The 19,774-nt window shown below is 33.4% G+C and overlaps 1 long non-coding RNA gene across 1 annotated transcript; it reads left to right on the top strand.

Moving 5' to 3' along the window:
- The first annotated feature begins 13,404 nt into the window (after positions 1-13,404).
- On the top strand, positions 13,405-15,003 carry LOC147534568 (uncharacterized). Its single transcript, XR_015227195.1, has 2 exons — positions 13,405-13,728; positions 14,739-15,003. It is a non-coding gene; the product is annotated as an uncharacterized LOC147534568 (long non-coding RNA).
- The last annotated feature ends 4,771 nt before the right edge of the window (positions 15,004-19,774 follow it).

The raw sequence follows: 19,774 nt of genomic DNA, 5'->3' as shown, positions 1-19,774 counted from the left end.
TTACCACCACTCTCATTGCCATGTGTTGGGGGAAAACGGGCACTTAGGCGCAGCGGAAGCAAGAGTTTTTCCCTTTGTGCTAGTTACGAGGATAATACAGAAGAATATGTGAGAGCAATAAGCAAAGAACTGAAAGTAAATAAGACAACAATTTTTAACGTGGAAAACCTCCTCAATGTGAGAAGTAAAAACCACAACCAAATCAACTATAATAAGCAAAGTAGTTACAGACTACGTGCACCCGAGACTCAGACTCTTCCAAAAGAATCAATCTCAAACACGAAGAAACACGGAGAAACCCTCCCAAGAAAGAACAAAACAGTCCAGAAATTTGCAGTCCAAAACGACCCCAAATTCACTAAGATTCCGGCGACCAATCAACGATCCCTCCGTACAAATACTAGATGAATATGTCAAGAACAGTTCTGCCAAATTTCAGCTTAATCGGAGAAGAACTCACCATCGGATTTTCCGAACAACGAAGACTGCGCGTGCTGAAAAAGTTCTGCCCCGCTCTTCTCGGCAACCTCTTCTCTCCCTTCTTCTCTTGTGCGTTTCTAATTGTGTTCTCCCCCTTTGGTGCTCCTCACACACATCTAAATTAGGTTAAGGTAGTATTTATAGACTCCCCCTTAATCCTAATTCCACCGTCATAAATAACCGACCCAAAGAAACTCGACTCGCGTACGGGTTTGGTTTCCTAATCGAAACCCAACTAGGTTTCCACATTAAGAGGAAAACCCAACACCATGGTCCCGTTGCAGCTGTGCTGACTCGCTGGTCCCGCAGATGTAGCAGGTTCTCATGGAAGATTATCCGAATAGTGTGTCTTCATTTAATGGATCTGCGAGAGAGAGAGAGAGAGGAAGTGTTTTTGTTGATGGATCAGAGAAGTTTGGGATGAGATGAAGAGGTCTCAATGTATAGGAAGTATCATAATAATTTCATATCATATATATTAGAAAGTATGTTAGACCTCCCTACTTGTTAACTACGCGTCTAATAATATCGCTCTGCCGGAGAAAGAGAAAAGAAAAGAGGATCATATCTCATATCGCTTTAATTTCTTAGTGATTATATGCATTGCCAAATGCAACCAATCTAGCGTATTAACGTTTCGGATCCCCAAGATACTTTATTTCGGATCTAAAATATACTCCATTGGATATTTTATTATAATGTTGTCATCGATGAAAACAAATAAATCTCGCCTTCCCAATAAAACATTTGTATAAAATCGTAGTGATTACTTAAAAATCCTTCAGATTTTGGTTACATGGACAATCTTAGGCATATTTTATTATATATAAGGGGGCACCAGGTAACCCTTTCTCTTACAAGGATCAAACAAAACTCTTTCGCTACAAGTTTGTGTTTTCCAATGTATAAGTTTAGCTTAATATTTCTATGTTTTATCTAACGTACTTAGTTGCTCAACATGCCGAATAGTATCACAAGGGAGTTTGATCTTGAGATAATCAAGTCAATGAAGTGTTTCACAATTGTAAGGTCATGGGTTCGATTCCAAATTAATTTAACTAGGTATATATACATTTTCGCCTCACTTTAAACTTTTCAAGTGACAATCTTTTTTCCAAATTTAAAATATACTAAGATCAATTAACTTTGAAATTGAGTACGGAGACCAGAGAGTTTAATCTCAACTTGTAAAGATCATAAAGTTTGACTTTAAATGGTTAAGAAGTGAAACAATTTATGTCTTTTTTAAGTGCACCTGTTAGTTTTTTTTGTTAAGAGAAAATACAACAAGATCAAAGACCTCTAAAACACGAAGTAAAATTCGGGAGGGAGTGTCATGTGCGTCTTGTATGGTGTTTCCTACCCCACTTCGCCAGAGTGTCAGCCCGTTTGTTTTTCTGTCTTGCAGTGTAAAAGTAGATGATGCTGGTAAAACACTCCTTGAGATTGAGAATAGCTTCAGTATGTTTGCCTTGCTGCCACTGTATGGCTTTGCTCGGGTCATGGAGATGCCTGATTACGTTGAGATTATCGCTTTCTATCTGGAGATTATATGTAAGTCAATCGCCTAGTGCATAATACATCCAGTGCATGTTATTTCTGTCAGATTGGTAAAAGAGGCATCCACGTTGATTTTGAGATAAGGTGTTGCTGGAGGAATCCATTTCGTCTGTTTTTTCTTGTCTACTGAGGAGGCTAATTTCAGCTGCTTGGTAGGCGTAGCTTTGATTCCAATTATAACCTGCAATGGGGTTTGTTCCTGCATAGCAAAACATTTCTCACATCTTGCGTTCTATATAAACCACAAAATTTTAGCTTAAAGATTAACCAAGTCATCATTTAGGTCGCTCGGAGAATCCACTCCTTAATATTGATAATGTTACCTGTAATAATCTGAAAGTGAAACCAAATAGATCTGGTATAACAACGATGTAGTAGAGCATGAGCATTTGTTTCATCATTATCGCAGTAGGGACAAATGAAAGAGTTATCAATAAATTTACCGATTTTGTCTTTGACTGGTCGACTGTTCATGCAACATTTCCATAGAAAGAGTTTAATTCTAGGTCTTGTGTTTATATTCCATATAAAACACCAGTCTATCGTACCGTTTTGATTTGAATACAGATTATTTCTCAGGTTATGATACATTGAACTGATCGTATAGTTACATGATTTCGTCAGCGGCCATCGAACCGTGTCCTCTTTATTTTCCTGCAAATGTATACTTGAGATTGCATTACAGATATCATTAGTAAAACATTGATTAATTAAACTCATATTCCACTCGTTATTACTAATAAGTTGGGCTACCCGATTCAGGGTACAATTCTTAATATTGAGGAGTAGAGGGGGATGATCTGGGAGCCAGTAATCATGCCAAATTTCAATGTGAGTGCCCTTATTAACTTCCCAGAACATAAGGCCGGTAACCTGGTCAAACTGTTTGAAAATGGATATCCATAGCCAGGAGTGATTAGAAAAAGTAGGTTTGAAATCTTTCAGAAAATACTTGCCTTTGATCAATTTCACCCAGGAATCTTGAGGGGTTTTTAGCATGCGCCAAACCAGTTTGCTAAGAAAAGCTTGATTGTCGAGATTAGGAAGGCGGAATCCCAACCCTCCCAATTTGCGAAGGAGGCAGATGGATGACCAGTTAATGGTGTGGATCGTTTTTTATTTTCTCCACCAGAAGGATCTATGAAGGGTCTTAATGCAAAATGCACATGTTTGTTAGGATCATATGAGTAAGATAAAAAAAAATTTCTTAAAGTTTTACCATAAGATGGAATTGATAATTGAAGTATTTAATAAATAACGTCCGGTGATTGTTTATTACCATTGTGTTTAACAAGAAATTCTTGATCGAATATATTTTGTTCGGGGACTCGTTGGGCAATGCCTGAGACATCATTAGAGAAGAGTTGCTACTTATTAGATAACAACATATTTCATCATACAATCCTAAACTTAAATCACACATATCTCCTAAAGTATAGTGTGCCAAAACTCGTGACTGGAAACAAACCTATTGGAAGTTGAAAGGAAATAGAGAAGGAAAAGAAAATGAAAATGATGTGAGAATCAGATTCATGACAAATTGGTACTCAGTTAGAAAGCCATATTATCAGAATTAGATTCAAATGTGTAAGCAAAAGGGCGTACATATACTCTACGGCCACCAACAAAAACTCATGTATTAGGCTAAAAAACCTCACATGTCTGAAAGTGTGAGTATCAGTAGGAACTTAAGATTTGTGATCTAATGTTATGGATCTTGATGTGCTTCTTGAACTAAATATCAATGTATTACTTGCACAAACTGGCTCTTTGAAAGTCTACCTCAATCTTAAACCGAAAGCTTGGAATTCAAAACCCAAGAAGATCCTAGAGGAAATCACCATAATTTATTGATGACTTCAAAGTCACTAAACCTTATCTTTGAGAAATCAGTGAGAGTTCAATACAATGTATCCTATGGTTTCCAAATGAAAACAGACACCAATATTTAAGAAAGATTCTTCCCGAACTCATGCTTCTAATACAATACATTATAAAATCAAGAAAATTGCAACTCAAAACATCTTCAAATTTATTATCCAAAGTAACATTGCAAATACAAACCGTTTCAGACAACACTTTAATTAGTTTGAACAAAAACCAAAATGAGAAATACAAAGTTTTGACGATATCCATCCAAGGGTTAGCAACTACGATGGTACCTCAAAATGAGAACATGTTCTCTGTGTGAGAGAGACAAACTGACAGGTAGCAGTAAAACCCTAACTTGATTGTGTGACTGAGAGTGTGTGTGTGTGAGAAAGAGAGAGAGAGAGAGAGAGAGAGAGAGGGAGGGAGAGAGAGAGAGAGAGAGAGAGAGAGAGAGGGTTGCTTGAGATAAGCGAGGTGTTGAGATGGGATGAGAGGGGATGAGATTTTGAGTTTTGACCAAAACAATCGGAGATGAAGGGGAGAGTAAGAGAAGGGGCATGACAAAGAAGAATTGGCGAGAAGAAGAGGGGATGAGATGTTTAGGGGAATGGCGTGAGAAAGAAAGAGTCTGATTTATACGCGCTCCACATTGCAGCTATAGGCGCCGCTCAAGGCTAAAGTTTCAAGGGATCTATATGTAAATGGAGAGCCTACAACAATAATATGGGTATCTTTAAGTCTTCCAAAGAAAACAGGGATCTTTGAAAAGATGTTATTTCTTATAATCTCAACTGATCTTTGATGAATTTTCATTAAATCTGAACTCTCAAACTTTGAGAGAGTAATCTCAATCATTAGGGATAAACATGGGAGAACAAATCTTAGGCATTGGGAGGAGGGGGAAAGATATATCCTCCTCCCTTATTATATAAATATCTAGTTCATCTCCATTCACTGTCCAACTTTTTAGAGGAAGACATCGACAAACTTACCAAATTAATTTCCACAAATAAATTCCACATAAGATGGAACGAAGAGGATCCATCTAATTGCTCGTGAAAAAAAACAAACTTTAGAGTGTCACATAAAATTTTCAGAATATTTACTAATGTTCCATCTAAAATGGGAGACTTACAACTACCTCCACAACTACCTCCAGTTTGACATGGAGATAGTAAATTAAGAGATATGAACATCTTATGAACATTCTGGTCGTCACTTTTTGCATTTAACCAATAGGAAAATTTCCTTCGTAATTTCTTAATTGGATATTTAAATTTCCATCAATAGAATCTTCATTTGACACTTGACAACTAGACTTAAAAGTTCAGAATTTTACAAAATTTTGAATTTACCAAACAAAACATTTTCCGATTGGTGTCTTTTCATATTTAGTTTCACGCAACCTAGTTTATGTTGCATAAAACACAAACCTGTTTCTACACATATCTACACATTCACTAAATGATTAAAACACTAGTGACACATTTATGTATTTGCACGAGGAAAAATTGAGAATTAAAAAAAACAGAGCCTTTACCCATTTGTTAATAAGTTTAGATCTGAAACATATTATACTTTTTATTTTGGACTGATCACCCACTAATGAAGGCTGATTTTATAGATATCAACCCAAATGTAATTTCATGGTGTTATCAAATTTTTTTGAGTTATTTTGCGAAAGGGGCGTACGTAAGTACCGGGTTTTGCGAAAAGGACATGACTATTTATTATTTTTCGAAGTAGATGTCTTAATTTTCCACATTTGCGAATTTAATGACAAAATCGTATAAATTTCTTAAATGTAATAATATATTTTTAAGTAATGGAGTTAGGTAGCGGTATTAAAATTTAACGGTGTTATAACTTAACTGGTCAACACTTAGTCCACGACCTCTTTGCAAAAAAAATAAAAGGTCATGCCCCTTCGCAAAACCCGGTACTTAGCTGTGACCTTTTTGTAAAATAACCAAATTTTTTCCACCTTGTTTTGTCTTAAGGCTGTAGGATTGTTTCAAGGGAAATTTGACCAAAACTCCCTAAAAACTTTGGCCTTTGGTTAAAAAGGATTGGACAATTTTTTATGGGCTTCAGCTCCCTGTGGCATTTTTGTAAATTATCTAATATAGGGAAAAGACAAAACTGACCTTATTGCAAACTAGTTTGCAAACCAGTTTGCAAACCAATTTGCAAAGCAGTGCAAACTAGTTTGCAAGGCAAACCAGATTGCAAACTAGTGCAAACCAGTTTGCAAACCAGTTTGCAAATCAGTTTGCAAAGCTTTGCAAGGCAAACCAGATTGCAAACCAGTTTGCAAATCAGTTTGCAAATCAGTTCGCAAAGCTCTGCAAGGCAAACCAGATTGCAAACCAATTTGCAAAGTAGTGCAAACCAGTTTGCAAATCGGTTTGCAAACTAGTTTGCAAAGCTTCGCAAAATCAAACCCTAACAAAATAAGTAACTAAGAAGTAAGATTATATAAAATGTGAGGGTTTTTGGAAAATCTGAGGGTGTTTCTAAAATTTTCCTTTATACAAAGGTCAATTCAGGTATACAAAATTAAGGAATTTTTAGAATTGTCCTTCAAGCCTATTTCCAAACTTTTCATGGTGCCTAGAAGGAAAAAAAGATAACTTGTCTTTTTGACAAAAAAAAAACAAAAAATTGGGTCTCCAGCCCAATTTCCTGTTGTTTCAAATCTTGTCGAGACACAAACACGTATAGTTAAATTTGAATATATTTATGTAATTAAATAATATTACAAAGGCGATTTTTTTTCCTTTTGATCAATTACGTGTATTCGTTCTCTGTCATTCTGTGCAAATTTTCTTTAGCAACTACTAAAGAAAATTTGCTAACTTGTGCTTTTTCATATTTGCTTCTCTATTTTATAATTATTCTTGTTTACCTAAACTTTGAACAATCTCTTAATTTTTTTGAGTAAGTCTTTGTGGTCTCTATTGTGAATAAAATATTAAGAATAAAATGAGAAATCACTATAAACTTTTGTTCTTCCTACACATAAATTTACCTATAGATAGGATAAAATTGACTAGAAAAGATCAACTATTTATGTGCATCATCTTTTTTCTCTGATATCAACTAATTATATAGTTCAACAAAAAAAAAACTAATTATTTACATCTCATTCCACATATGTATAGTCCGCTACATTAGGAATTATGTCGCAATAAATTGTTTACTTAAAAAGAAAATATAAATTTTAGATTTTTGAGATTAGTCAAAAAGGATTTCGTAAATGACTTTTCTTCTGTTAGAAATATATCTTTCTATGTCTCCGTTTACAAGTTATCAACTATTCTGACCGCAAAGATGTCGTGTGAAATATTCGAACAATTAAACTTAGTTTTACCATACTTGGTCATCTTTCTATGTCTCTTCTGTTCTCTTGTTGTTCTCAAATTAAGTTTAACTTCTTCAACTAGTATGAATCCGACCCAAAAATTTGAACAATTAAACTTAGTTTTACAATACTTGGTCATATTTGAACCTATAATTATACATGTGTGATGAGTCCAAACTGCAAGTCAATTATATCAAAGGGGGTCCAAACAACACATATCCCTGAAAAGCATAATAGATTTAGTTTTGCAATGGAGATGCTCTTAGTCTCCCAAAATCTTTATTTGTTGTAAAATCCTTGATTAATTTTTTTTTTTTGTTGCAAGTAAATCCTTGATTAATTGAAATTCAAAACAGTACATCCAGTTTACATCATTTGGGCTGATATTATGATCGACAACCAACTCTTCACCGATGGGAATATTCACAGCATTTTGATCTTCAACTCTTCTGCATTCTATTGATAACTTAATGGTTAAAATCTTATCAAAACTAAACCAACTACCATTATAAATTAAGAGAATTAAGCATAATTTGAACTTTGAACACGTATTTTTATTGTTATTTTCCAATGTGAATTTGAACCGCCATCATTATTAATAATTTTTTTTCTGTCTTGAATGAAAACACGACTACGTCTAACATCAAATTTATATATACACATATAAATTTGTGTTCAAAGTTCAAACTAGTCACAATCATATAGGTTAACAAATTATAAAACCAACGAGTATTGATCATCATCTTTTGTTTCGGTCTGCCTATAAATACAAGACGAAAATCGACATGTAATTCACCACTACCACCACTCCACATCCCCAAAACTATAATCCTCTGAATTTATATCTCTCTATTCAATCCTTCCATCTCCATGGCACCTAAGAACAAAAATATGACATTACTTACTTCTGTAATGTTGGCTCTTGTATTTATGTCTCTAATGAGTGATTTCGCCAAGGCCAGTACTTTCACAGTATGGAGAGACCCCGGTTGCCGTGGGCCACGAGCATCAACCACTGTATGCGGTTCATGTTGGAATATTCCTTATTTTGGTGGCTACAGTTTCGACTACACCAGACAACCTATAAGACTATACAATCAGCGTAATTGTGGAGGCGGTATCACTGCCCGTTTTGGGTCGGATTCTCGTCGTTGCAGCAGGTTTCCATGGAGGAGTCTTCGGATGATATGTTAGATTGATCGACCCTATTGAACCGACCCGACTTGTTCATACATGATTGACTACATCATGTGTGGCATGCGTAGTTTATAATAAAGAAGCTCGTACGTATGTATACGTACGTTCTCTGTCTTGTTTATGTATGTATTTGTTTTAAGTTTGAGTGTTTTTTTCATTTTAATGTTTGAAAATAATTGAAGTACTTAATAAAATAAGGGTTGGGTTCTTGTTTTATTATTTGTCTTGCCTGTGATTTGGGCATGCTAGCTAATGTCTAATAGATGCATTTTTTTATCGGGTTGAGTTAGATTTACTTTTAATACCTTGGTAGAATTGATTAATTGAGAGACCAATCGGTTAGAGTCTGATTCATCAATTACAAGTCTATTGTTTCCTTTGAATCAAATAATCCATAAATTGCCCGATCTAGCCACTAAGAAATCGAGGTTATTGCCGACGGGATTAAGATGTCGGCAACTAAAAAGACCGTCGGAAATAAGATCTGCCGACGGCAGCAAAATTGTCAGCTTTAGGGGCGTGGCAGTAGTATAGCCGACGAAATTCCGACGATGTATATAGTCGTCGGGAGATCTATTGCCGACAGTACATTGAACTCCCATACTGTCGGCAACCGTAGGAAGTAGATTTCGCGAATGATTTTTCCTTCAAGCGCGAATGTCTTCTGCCAAAAAAACATCCGCGCCAAACTATCGCCACGGAATAAGACAAACCGTCGTCAATGAACCAAGGCCAGACGGAAATACAAACCGTCGGTAACACAATCAAAAAAGGAAAAATGCTCACGAATAGTGTCGACAGGTTTTGTAGTTCCAATGGGACGGGGCGTTGGCAATAAATCTTTTTTTGTAGTGCAAGGGGGGATATAAATAAAAACTTCTTCATATTGCTATGTCTCATCAACACTTCCACTTCCAATGAGCTAGGAAACTATATGTTGATAACTCCTACTTCGGATGGGCCAGGCCTGCCCAGCGGACCCGTTTGACAGCACCAATGCAATGAGACAAGAAAGGAGTAAGCGATCACAATATTCTATTCTTATGTCACAACGACCTCGTCTATATATTAACTAATTAAGGATTGTCATACCGTCTCGGTTTTTCTACAAAACAGTTGTTACTTGTGAGGGTGTTATAGGCACCTTCCTAGCCAATCTAAGGAAGATGAAGACGGAGACCTGGACGAAAAGCCCATTGCCCCATTTCCTTAATGGTAAACTCTTTGTGTATTCTCTTGAAACCCTAAATTAAAATACTACTCCAATAAGGTCACTTTTCTTACCCCAACCGTCATCTCTATTGTCCTCCGTTATTGTTCTCTACTATTTTGCAAGCTTCATAACCATAGTATAGTATCAAAATTCTAATGAAGATAGTTTTTGTTTGGTTATGTTAAAACTAGTTTAATTAAAACTAGTATATTATGAATATTATATCAAACTAATGATACTAATATATCTGCAGATGTGATTAAAGAAATAACGACAGAGCAATTGCACATTGACAAACTTAACTAATTCTAAAGTTAGAATTGGTCGTAGTTTTATATCTCACCTTGCACTTGGTGAAACTTAAAATAAAGTAAGAAATAATCAATAAACGCCTATTCTTTATAACAATTACCTTTCTAAGGCATGTAATTTCGTCAAAATAAAATCAACATTCGAGATCACAATGCAAATTGTATTATAATAAGTAGTTTATTGATGTCAAACTACAATCCTCGGAAATTTTCATACAATATATGACACTAGAATTGGTCCCTGACAGAAATAAACCTATATTTTAAGTATGTATTTGAGAAAACTGTCCACCAAGAGACCAAGAAATTGTAGTAGCTAGGATTCATTTTATCCTTAATAGTCTTGCAAATGGATGCTATATAATTTGAATACATCAAATTTTGACTTTTTTTAACCATGACCATTTCGTTAATATGTATATTTTATTTCGAATGGGAACACCACCAAGTCTTATGGCTACATATAATATTTAGGTCAATGTTGTTTCAGTTAAGAAATGGTAAAACTAATAAGTCATGGTCACTATCTTTCAAATCTGACTTGCCTATAAATACTTGATGGGTATAGAGATGAAACTCACCACCACGAGCATTACCATACCTCTCCAAAGCTAGTAATAGGGTTTTCAGTTTCAAGAATATATCTTGTTCAATCGATATTTATTTGTGATGGCTGCTACCAATAAGAATTCCATGTTGCTTACTTCTTTTATGTTAGCTCTAGTGTTTGTAACACTAATGAGTGATATTGCAAATGCGAGTACTTTCACAGTGTGGAAGGATGAGGGTTGCAAAGGGCCTAAAGCATCAACCAGTGTATGTGGATCATGTTGGAACATTCCCTTCCATGGTGGCTATAGTTTCGACTACACTAGACAACCGATCAGATTCTACAACCAGAATCATTGTGGCGGTCCTGTTGTTTTCCGTCTTAATTCTGATGTTCGTAAGTGTCACAGGTTTCCATGGAAGAGTCTCAAGATGATATGTTAGACGTATCAACCTACCCTAATGAACCGGCCCGGCTTGTCGATGCATGATTGACTAGCTAACTTATGCATTACTATGTATTTTATAATGAAGGCCTAAGTATGTATAATACATACTCACGCATCATTTGCACGTATTTAGTTTTTTTGTATTGTCTTTCTTCTAAATTTGGGTGTTCATTATAATTGAAATATACAATAAATAAAGGTCCGGGTATCGCTTTATTATTGTGTTAAACTGTACATAATTTTTTTTTTTGAAGAGACGGGCATAATTTCTCTTAATAAAAGAATGTGCTTTAGTAGCATGCAGGTAGAGATTAAAGGAAAAAAAAAGTGAGTTCGCCTCACGGCGGATAATTTAAAAACCTAAAAATTTGGGAGATAATAAGAAACCAGACCCAATTTGGAATAATATTAGGATAAAAACCCAATTCGTAAATTACAATTTTATCTCCGAAGTCAAAGTGAAAAACATTTTTGAAAATTTCTGAACAAATCTTAGTTTGCTCTCAATAATTTTGTTAATTTACGAACAAATTTGTTTTTACTAAAAAATTATCTTGCAAAACTATTTTACATTTTGTCTTTTGCATTTGACAAACACAGTAATAAGAACATTCCAGTTAAGAATACTGAAGTCTGAAATTGAGATAATACACCTCCAACTTTGATTTGCACCCAACTTAGTAGTTAAACAAATTGATTAGTTGAGAGAGGCTTTGATTAGGTTCCAATTTGTTGCCTACAAAGGGCTTATTTTTTAGTAACCAAATGGACCATACAATCTACAAGAATATGTGAGGAGACGAGGAATGGTGAATACGAATCGGTGTGTAGTCCATGGAAAGGATACCAAATTAGTTGCTGATCATTTGTGTCGAAAATGCTCTGTTGCTAGGAAATGTTGAATACCTTAAAATAGTCAATAGCTTCAATCATCCATTTTTGAAGACTCACCATTTGCATATGTCCAAACGATCTTGAAAATGGAAGAAGCAGAGTGAAGAACTTTATGCATCATTTCCTTCCTCCAAAAAAATAAACGGATTGTAGGCGACGAACCGGAACCTAATCCAAGTCTCTCTCTTGACTAATCAATTTGTTAATACTTCTAATAATAAGTTGGGTCCAAATCAGTTGTGGAGATGTATTATCTCAATTTAAGACTGCATTATTCATTGGAATGCTATCATAGTATCTAAGCATTGTCGGAAATTTAGGTGAGCTCACATTTTCCTTGAGTTATGACATAATTGCCTGCTACGGTAGCACATTCTTATACTACGAACAAATTATGCGGTTTCTAGGAAAACTTATCCCACAAACACAATAATAAAACGATAACTCCGACATTTTGTTTAATTATATAGTTAAATTATTATTGAAAACTCAAATTTAGAAAAAAAAAATACAAAAAATAAAAAAATACATTGGTACACGATAGGCACTGAGTGCATGTTATACATACTTACGACTTTATTATAAAATACATAGTAATGCATGAGTTAGCTAGTCAATCATGAATGGACGAGACGAGCCGGTTCATTAGGGTACGTCGATATGTCTAACATATCATCTTGAGACTCTTCAATGGAAATCTGTGACATTTACGGACGTCAGAATTAAGACGGAAAACAACAGGACCTCCACAATGGTTCTGATTTTAGAATTTAATCATGTATTTATAGGCAAATTGATATGAAAGATAATGATCATTACTCATTCCTTATACCATGTTTTAACAGCGACAACATTGACCAAAATATGTATATATAAATTACGACATGGTCTGAGTTCCCATTCAAAACTTTATACATTTAAAAATATCCCAAGCTATATAGAATAATTAAGGTACACTTGGTGAGTAGGACAGATCATAATATCTCTTACTATTTCTTCATCTTTAGGTAGATTGTGTGCCTTTAATGTCTTGTCAGCCGCTTGACCTAGTTGAGTATCTCTTTTTGAAAAATACTAGTGTAGTATGTTTAAATAGTTGAACTTAGAACTTTTCAAATTCACCGAGTACATATATAACAAAGAGACTAATTTCTTGTAGCGACAAATTCCAGACCTAGTGTCATTTATTAACAATGATCTATTCCAAGTAGAAATAAAATAAAGGTAGTTTTCGGTCTATATGGGCAATTTTGACGACTTCTTGCTTGTTGTTTACTCAGCTATTTTGTTATTTACATTTACAAACATATCAATATCATTTGTTATAACCAATTTTATTTTGTATTTTTTATTTAAAAGCCCAAAAAATTGGGTCAAATACCAAGTTAGGCCCACCATAGATTAATAATTCATACAAACCCCATTTTTTTGAAAATAAACCAATATCAAACCCAATTTCGGATCCCTAGGTGCATTTTCCCATCTCTAGAAACCCATTACTTTAGATAATCCCTATTCTACCCTTTATATATATAACCCAAATTTCCCTCATTATTTCCCTTTTAAGTCAGAGAATTTCTTTCCTTCTCAAAAAAATTTCTTTCCTTCCATTATATCCTTCCATCTTTTCTAGAAACACAAATACCTTCCCTCTCCCCACCGAAGCTGCTGTCCGGTTTGGCGAAATCTTAGTCGGAGTTGTTGTTCGGTTTGGGAAAGGTTTTGGACATCTTCTTCAATACACCTATCATCATGATCAACAACTTTGTTATCATCTTTATCATATTTTGATCATCTTCTTCTCCCTTAATCTTTAACTCATCTGCAACAACAACCAAGGTATGATCTTCTTCATCTTCTTCTTTAATCTTTTGTTGCAACAAATGTATTATTCATCATCCATCTTATTTATCTCTTTTCAAACTAGATTCTCCGAACTTTGATATAATCATTTTAGATCTATTTTTGACATATGTTTGTTCTTTAAACTTTGATATGTTTTTAGATATGTTCTTCCAACTTTGATATAAAAAATTTCAAAGAAAACAAAAGTACAATTTTAGATCTGTATTTTAGTTTCTCTCTCTAGAAATTACGTTTTTAGCATATTTTGATATTTAACAAACAAATTTACTGATTTGTTAAGCATTTTAATATATGTCTTTAGAATGATTCTAATACAACGAGCAAACTTAAAAATGTTTTATTAATTTTTATAAATGTTACCACTAAAACTCAGATTTTTTTCACTTACGGAAATTGATTAGTGTTTTAATCATCTTAATTTTGATATAGAAACGATGTTGGTTCAGCGAGCAAACTCAAAAATGCTTTATTTATTTCGTCAATTTTATTGACATTTTTTATTTTCTTCAAACATAACATCCGTTTTTTGGAAGAATTGCGTTCTAGGAACATTCACGTGTTTGTTTCACGCACTTATACGTTTGTTTTGAGCACAAGTGGTTATGTTTTAAGCACACATGTAAATGCTCAACGTAACCATTAAACACTATCTTTCTCTATTTTTTTATGTTTGCAACTTATCTTCAAAGATAACAAATACTATATATTTTGCATTTTTTTTTATAATTTCTGGACATATTCCAGTTTGTTCTAAAAGTTTTTGACATTTTATTGCGCTACTATTCTCTGTTCATTCAATACTTTTTTATATGAGAAACCATATATGATTGTTCTGAGACCAACTACTATACTTTATAGCATTTCCGATACTAGCCTGGACAAGCATGCATATGTTTATTGCATTTTTTTTGCTATTTTGTGCATATTATTATTTGTTATCGAAACCACATTCTTTTTTGCTACTGATTGTTAACCAGTTGCAGTCTCATTTAGAAAGGAAGTAGATAAAACAACTGATGATTCACGCGACGGGAACAAAAAATTTGTATCGGAATCTTGAAGTCCCAATTTAACTCACATAGGTCAAATATGTTCAGGACGAGTGAAAGCTTTTGAACCAATATCCAGATTTGTTTGTAAATTTTTAGCTTGGTCTCGATGATGATTTTTTGTATGGAGACATTTTAGCTTTTGTAACTGGCACAAAAGATTTTGTTATAAATACTTCAATTTATGTTGTTTATTTAACTCATTTATGGTTTCAACACTACCGTACTTGCTCAAAACATTAAATGAAATGCGACGCGAAAAACAGGTTAGTAGAAAAATTCTTGAAAATTCTTGAAAAGTTGAGCTTCAAATAACTACATCTAAAATTTAAATCATTATCTATCTAAAACCTAACTAGATGAAAAGTGGATCTAACATATGAACATAAATGGTGAAGAGGATTATGGTTTGAAGAACAAAGTTTGAAAAGAGAAAAATAGATAAGAAGATCTTCATTAATGGAGCAACATAATTTCAAAGTTCTAAGCAACATAATCTTTTAGCTTTAACAAGGTGAAAACCCATTACACAGTTTCTTGTTCTAATAAACCAAAAAAGTACAAACTTAGATCTACTTTTCGGTTTCTCTCTTTAGAAATTACGTTTTAGCATATGTTGATGTTTAACAGACAAATTGTCAGGTGTTTTAAGCATTTTAGAATATGTTGTTTGTTAAGGGGTTTTGTTTCAAACATTTAGGGGTTTGTTGATGAGTTTTGGGTGTTTTACTTGGTAAAAAAGGTATTGTTATTCGTTAAGTATTTTGGAGACATTTACATTTATGGTGAAGACATTTAGGATTCTGTTTCAAACATTTTGGGTATTGTTGGTAATTTTTGGGTGTTTTACTTGGTAAAAAATCTTTTGTTCTTCGTTAAGCATTTTGAGAGTTTTTGGAGACATTTACAGTTATGTTGAAGACATATGGGGTTTTGTTTTAAACATTTTGGGTTCTGTTTCAAACATTTATGGATTTGTTGACAACATTTTGAGTTCTGTTTCAGACATTCAGGGAAATGTTGATGATTTTTAAGTGTAAACTTGGTAAAAAGCTTTTTTCTTCGTTTAGCATTTCGGGTGGTTTTGAAAACATTTACAGTTATGTTAAAGACATTTTGGGTTCTGTTTCAAATATTTACGATTTTGTTGTAGTTATTTTGGGTTTTGTCCCAGACATTCATGGGTTTGTTGATGAATTTTGGGTGTTTTACTGAGTAAATAAGTCTTTGTTCTTAGTTTAGCATTTTGGGGGGTTTTTGGAAACATTTTAAAATATGTTGAAGACATTTTGGGTTATGTTTCAGACATTCAGGGGAATGTTGATGATTGTTTAGGGTTTTACTTGGTAAAAAAAAACTTTTGTTATTCGTTTAACATTTTGGGGGTTTTTTGAAACATTTAAAGTTATGTTGAAAACATGTTGGGTTATGATTTAAACATTTGCGATTTTGTTCCGGACATTTTGAAGAATGTCAACTACAATGTTGGACATGTTCATAGCATTTTATGATTAAGATAACAAAAAATTTGTTCTTCAAAATATATGAGATGCAGAGACAATAAACAGTTTGTCTCAGGAATTAAACAAAATATGAAGAAACAATCAATAATGTTATGAACATTCTTCAGGTGCATTTTTACATTGTTTGACACTCTTTTGGATGAATAAGAAATTTACAAAATAAGAGTTAGCCATGTAAGGATCCATTCACTAAACAACATGAGTTAGAATGTTTGGAACAATATATAAAATTCATAGACAAAAAGAAGAATATCTAAGACAAATAAACAACATATGCAAACATTCTAATTCATGTTGGAGACATACGGAAGAATGACAACTACAATTGGGCGCGACATGATTCACAAACTAGCTTTTCTTATCATTATTTTGAGAAGTAGCAGGTGCTCTATCCGGTTCCATAGATGAAAATTCTGCAAGCGGAATGAACAAATGATTATATGCAGTAGGAATATAGGAAAATGTTCGAGACATTAAAGCGAATGTTATCAGCATTTCTAAAAATGTTTAAAAGTAGTGGAAAATGTCAAAGGCATACTCATTCAGAATGAATCCCGAATATGAAGAGCAAAAATATACATTAAACAATTGATAAATATGTTTCTAACAAAAGAGAAGGTGTTCTCATTATTGAAGAAGTGTCGGTATTTTGAACAACAAAGAATGCTTAACGAAGAACAATAGTTTTTTTACCAAGTAAAACAACAAAAAATCATCAACAAACCCCTGAATGTTTGAAACAAAATCAAAAATGTCTTCAACATAACTTTAAATTTTTCCCAAAACCCCTAAAATGCTTAACGAAGAACAAAAGTTTTTTTACCAAGTAAAACACTAAAAAATCAACAACAAAACCCTAAATGTTTGAAACAGAATCTCAAATGTCTTCAACATAATTGTAAATGTCTCCAAAAACTCCCAAAATTCTTAACGAAGAACAATAAATTTTTTACCAAGTAGAACCCCCAAAAATCATCAACAGACCCCTAAATGTTTGAAACAAAACCCAAAATGTCTTCAACATAACTTTGAATTTTTCCCAAAACCCCCAAAATGCTTAACGGAGAACAAAAGTTTTTTTTACCAAGTACAACTACCCAAAATCAACAGACAAAACCCTAAATGTTTGAAACAGAATCCGAAATGTCTTCAACATAACTGTAAATGACTCCAAAACCCCCAAAATGCTTAAAGGAGAACAATAGTTTTTTACCAAGTAAAACACTTAAACACCCAATAATCATCAACAAACCCCTAAATGTTTGAAACAAAACCCAAAATGTTTTCAACATAACTTTAAATTTTTCCCAAAACCCCCAAAATGCTTAACGGAGAACAAAAGTTTTTTTTACCAAGTATAACACCCCAAAATCACCAACAAAACCCTAAATGTTTGAAACAGAATCCGAAATGTCTTCAACATAATTGTAAATGGCTCCAAAAACCCATAAAAAATGTTTAACAAAGAACAATAACTTTTTTACCAAGTAAAACACCAAAAAATCATCAACAAACTCATAAATGTTTGAAACATGACCCAAAATGTCTTCAACATAACTTTAATTTTTTCCAAAACTCCTAAAATGCTTAACAAAGAACAAAAGTTTTTTTTACCAAGTAAACACCCAAAAATCAACAACAAAACCCTAAATGTTTGAAACAGAATCCCCAATGTCTTCAACATAGCTGTAAATGTCTCAAAAACTCCCAAAATGCTTAACGAAGAACAATAGTTTTTTTTACCAAGTAAAACTCCCAAAATCATCAACAAACCCCTAAATGTGTGAAACAGAACCCCTTAACGAACAACATATTCTAAAATGCTTAAAACACCTGACAATTTATCTGTTAAACATGAAGATAGTGTTTAATAGTTACATTGAGCATTTACTTGTGTGCTCAAAACATAACCACTTGTGTTCGAAAATAACAATTTATGTTGCAAGCACGTAATGTTATCTTTCCACAATATTGATTTATGTTCTGGGTTTGGATGAAAACGTAAAAAACAGAAACAAATAAGAGAGAAGCAAGAAAGAAAGATCAAAATGTGTACGAAAATATGTTCTAAATAAACCAGATATGTCAATCGCAAATAAGGAAGTGATGTAAAAAAAGAAATAAGATAAAGAAACTCCAAAAACAACTTCATTAATGGAGCTTCAAATAACTAGATCTAAAACTCAAATGTTTATCTCTCTAAAACCTCATAAGATAAATAATCCATGTTAATATGAAAAAAATGTTTCAAACACAGAGAAATCTGTTATGATATAATCCCCTTCTTTATGTAAAATCTCTTTAACATTAAGAGACAACATCAAAACCTATAGTTTTTCCCAAACAAAATCCTAATAATCTTCAACAGACCTTTCAACAATCAAAACCCTAATATTTCCCCTCTCACCTGAAACCAAAAATAGAAGATCTTAGATACCCTGAGTTTCTCTGGATTTCAGTCGAAATTGGTCGAGAGAGAAGATGGAGATTTAAGTTAAAAAACGATTTGCAGAGAGAGAGAAGATGGTTTTTGTAGAGAGAGATAGAAGATGGTTTTTGTAGAGAGAGAGAATGAGAATATGAAATGTCTTTTTTCAGCTTACTAAGAGTAAATGGGTTTTGAGTCTTGGGTTATTAATAACCCCAATCTGACTTAATGGGATGCCAAAGTTTTGGGCGGGAAATTTGGGAGGAAAAATTTGGGAGGATAGGATTGTCTCTTATTTGTGTAAATGAGGGCAATGTGGTACTTTTACAAAGTGGGGTTTTTTTCTCATTAATATTTAAGATTGGGCCTCCTCCCTATTATCCCACATATTTTGGGCCTTAGAATTACGGGCCCTTTTATTTTATCTACATTTTTAGTAAATAATTTTATTGAAGTTCCATACATGACATCCACAAACTATGGGAGATGCTAGAGTGCCCAAATTTTTGGGCATTTTAGTGCCCAGCTGATGTGGAATCACTAAAAGACAAGGTTTTTTCAAAGTTTGACTACAGTGGGGACCACTTTTATTTCTAAATGAGGAAATATGTCACCCTCTAAGTACCAATTTCTAAGTCACTCTATCATTTCCCATATACTATTTGCAATGTAATCTAATATTGGATTTATTTTGATGGTTACATGCCTCAAAATGGTAATTCTTCTAAGGATCTACATTTCTGTATCTCCTGTAATGGGATTGGGTAAATAATATTCAAAACATTTAATGGCTAAGATATAAATGTAGTTTATATTAGTGTTTTTGAGGGAATGGCCCAAAAAGTGGGGGTAAATAAGTTTTATCCCCAGCCCAAAACATCAATAAGAACCCAGTCCAAAATGTCAGTTTTTGTTGGGCCCGAGATAACAGGTACAAAAAAAATTGTGTCTTTTATATCCTACTACCATTAATACCCTTTTTCTTTATTTTGTTACATTCTCTCTCTAAAAAATTTCAG

The sequence above is a fragment of the Eschscholzia californica genome, unplaced genomic scaffold (assembly GCF_041429995.1).
Source record: "Eschscholzia californica isolate CP2 unplaced genomic scaffold, dmEscCali1.0.p SCAF_6, whole genome shotgun sequence".
NCBI classification, from domain to species: domain Eukaryota; kingdom Viridiplantae; phylum Streptophyta; class Magnoliopsida; order Ranunculales; family Papaveraceae; genus Eschscholzia; species Eschscholzia californica.
This window is presented reverse-complemented; position numbering and strand designations above follow the sequence as displayed.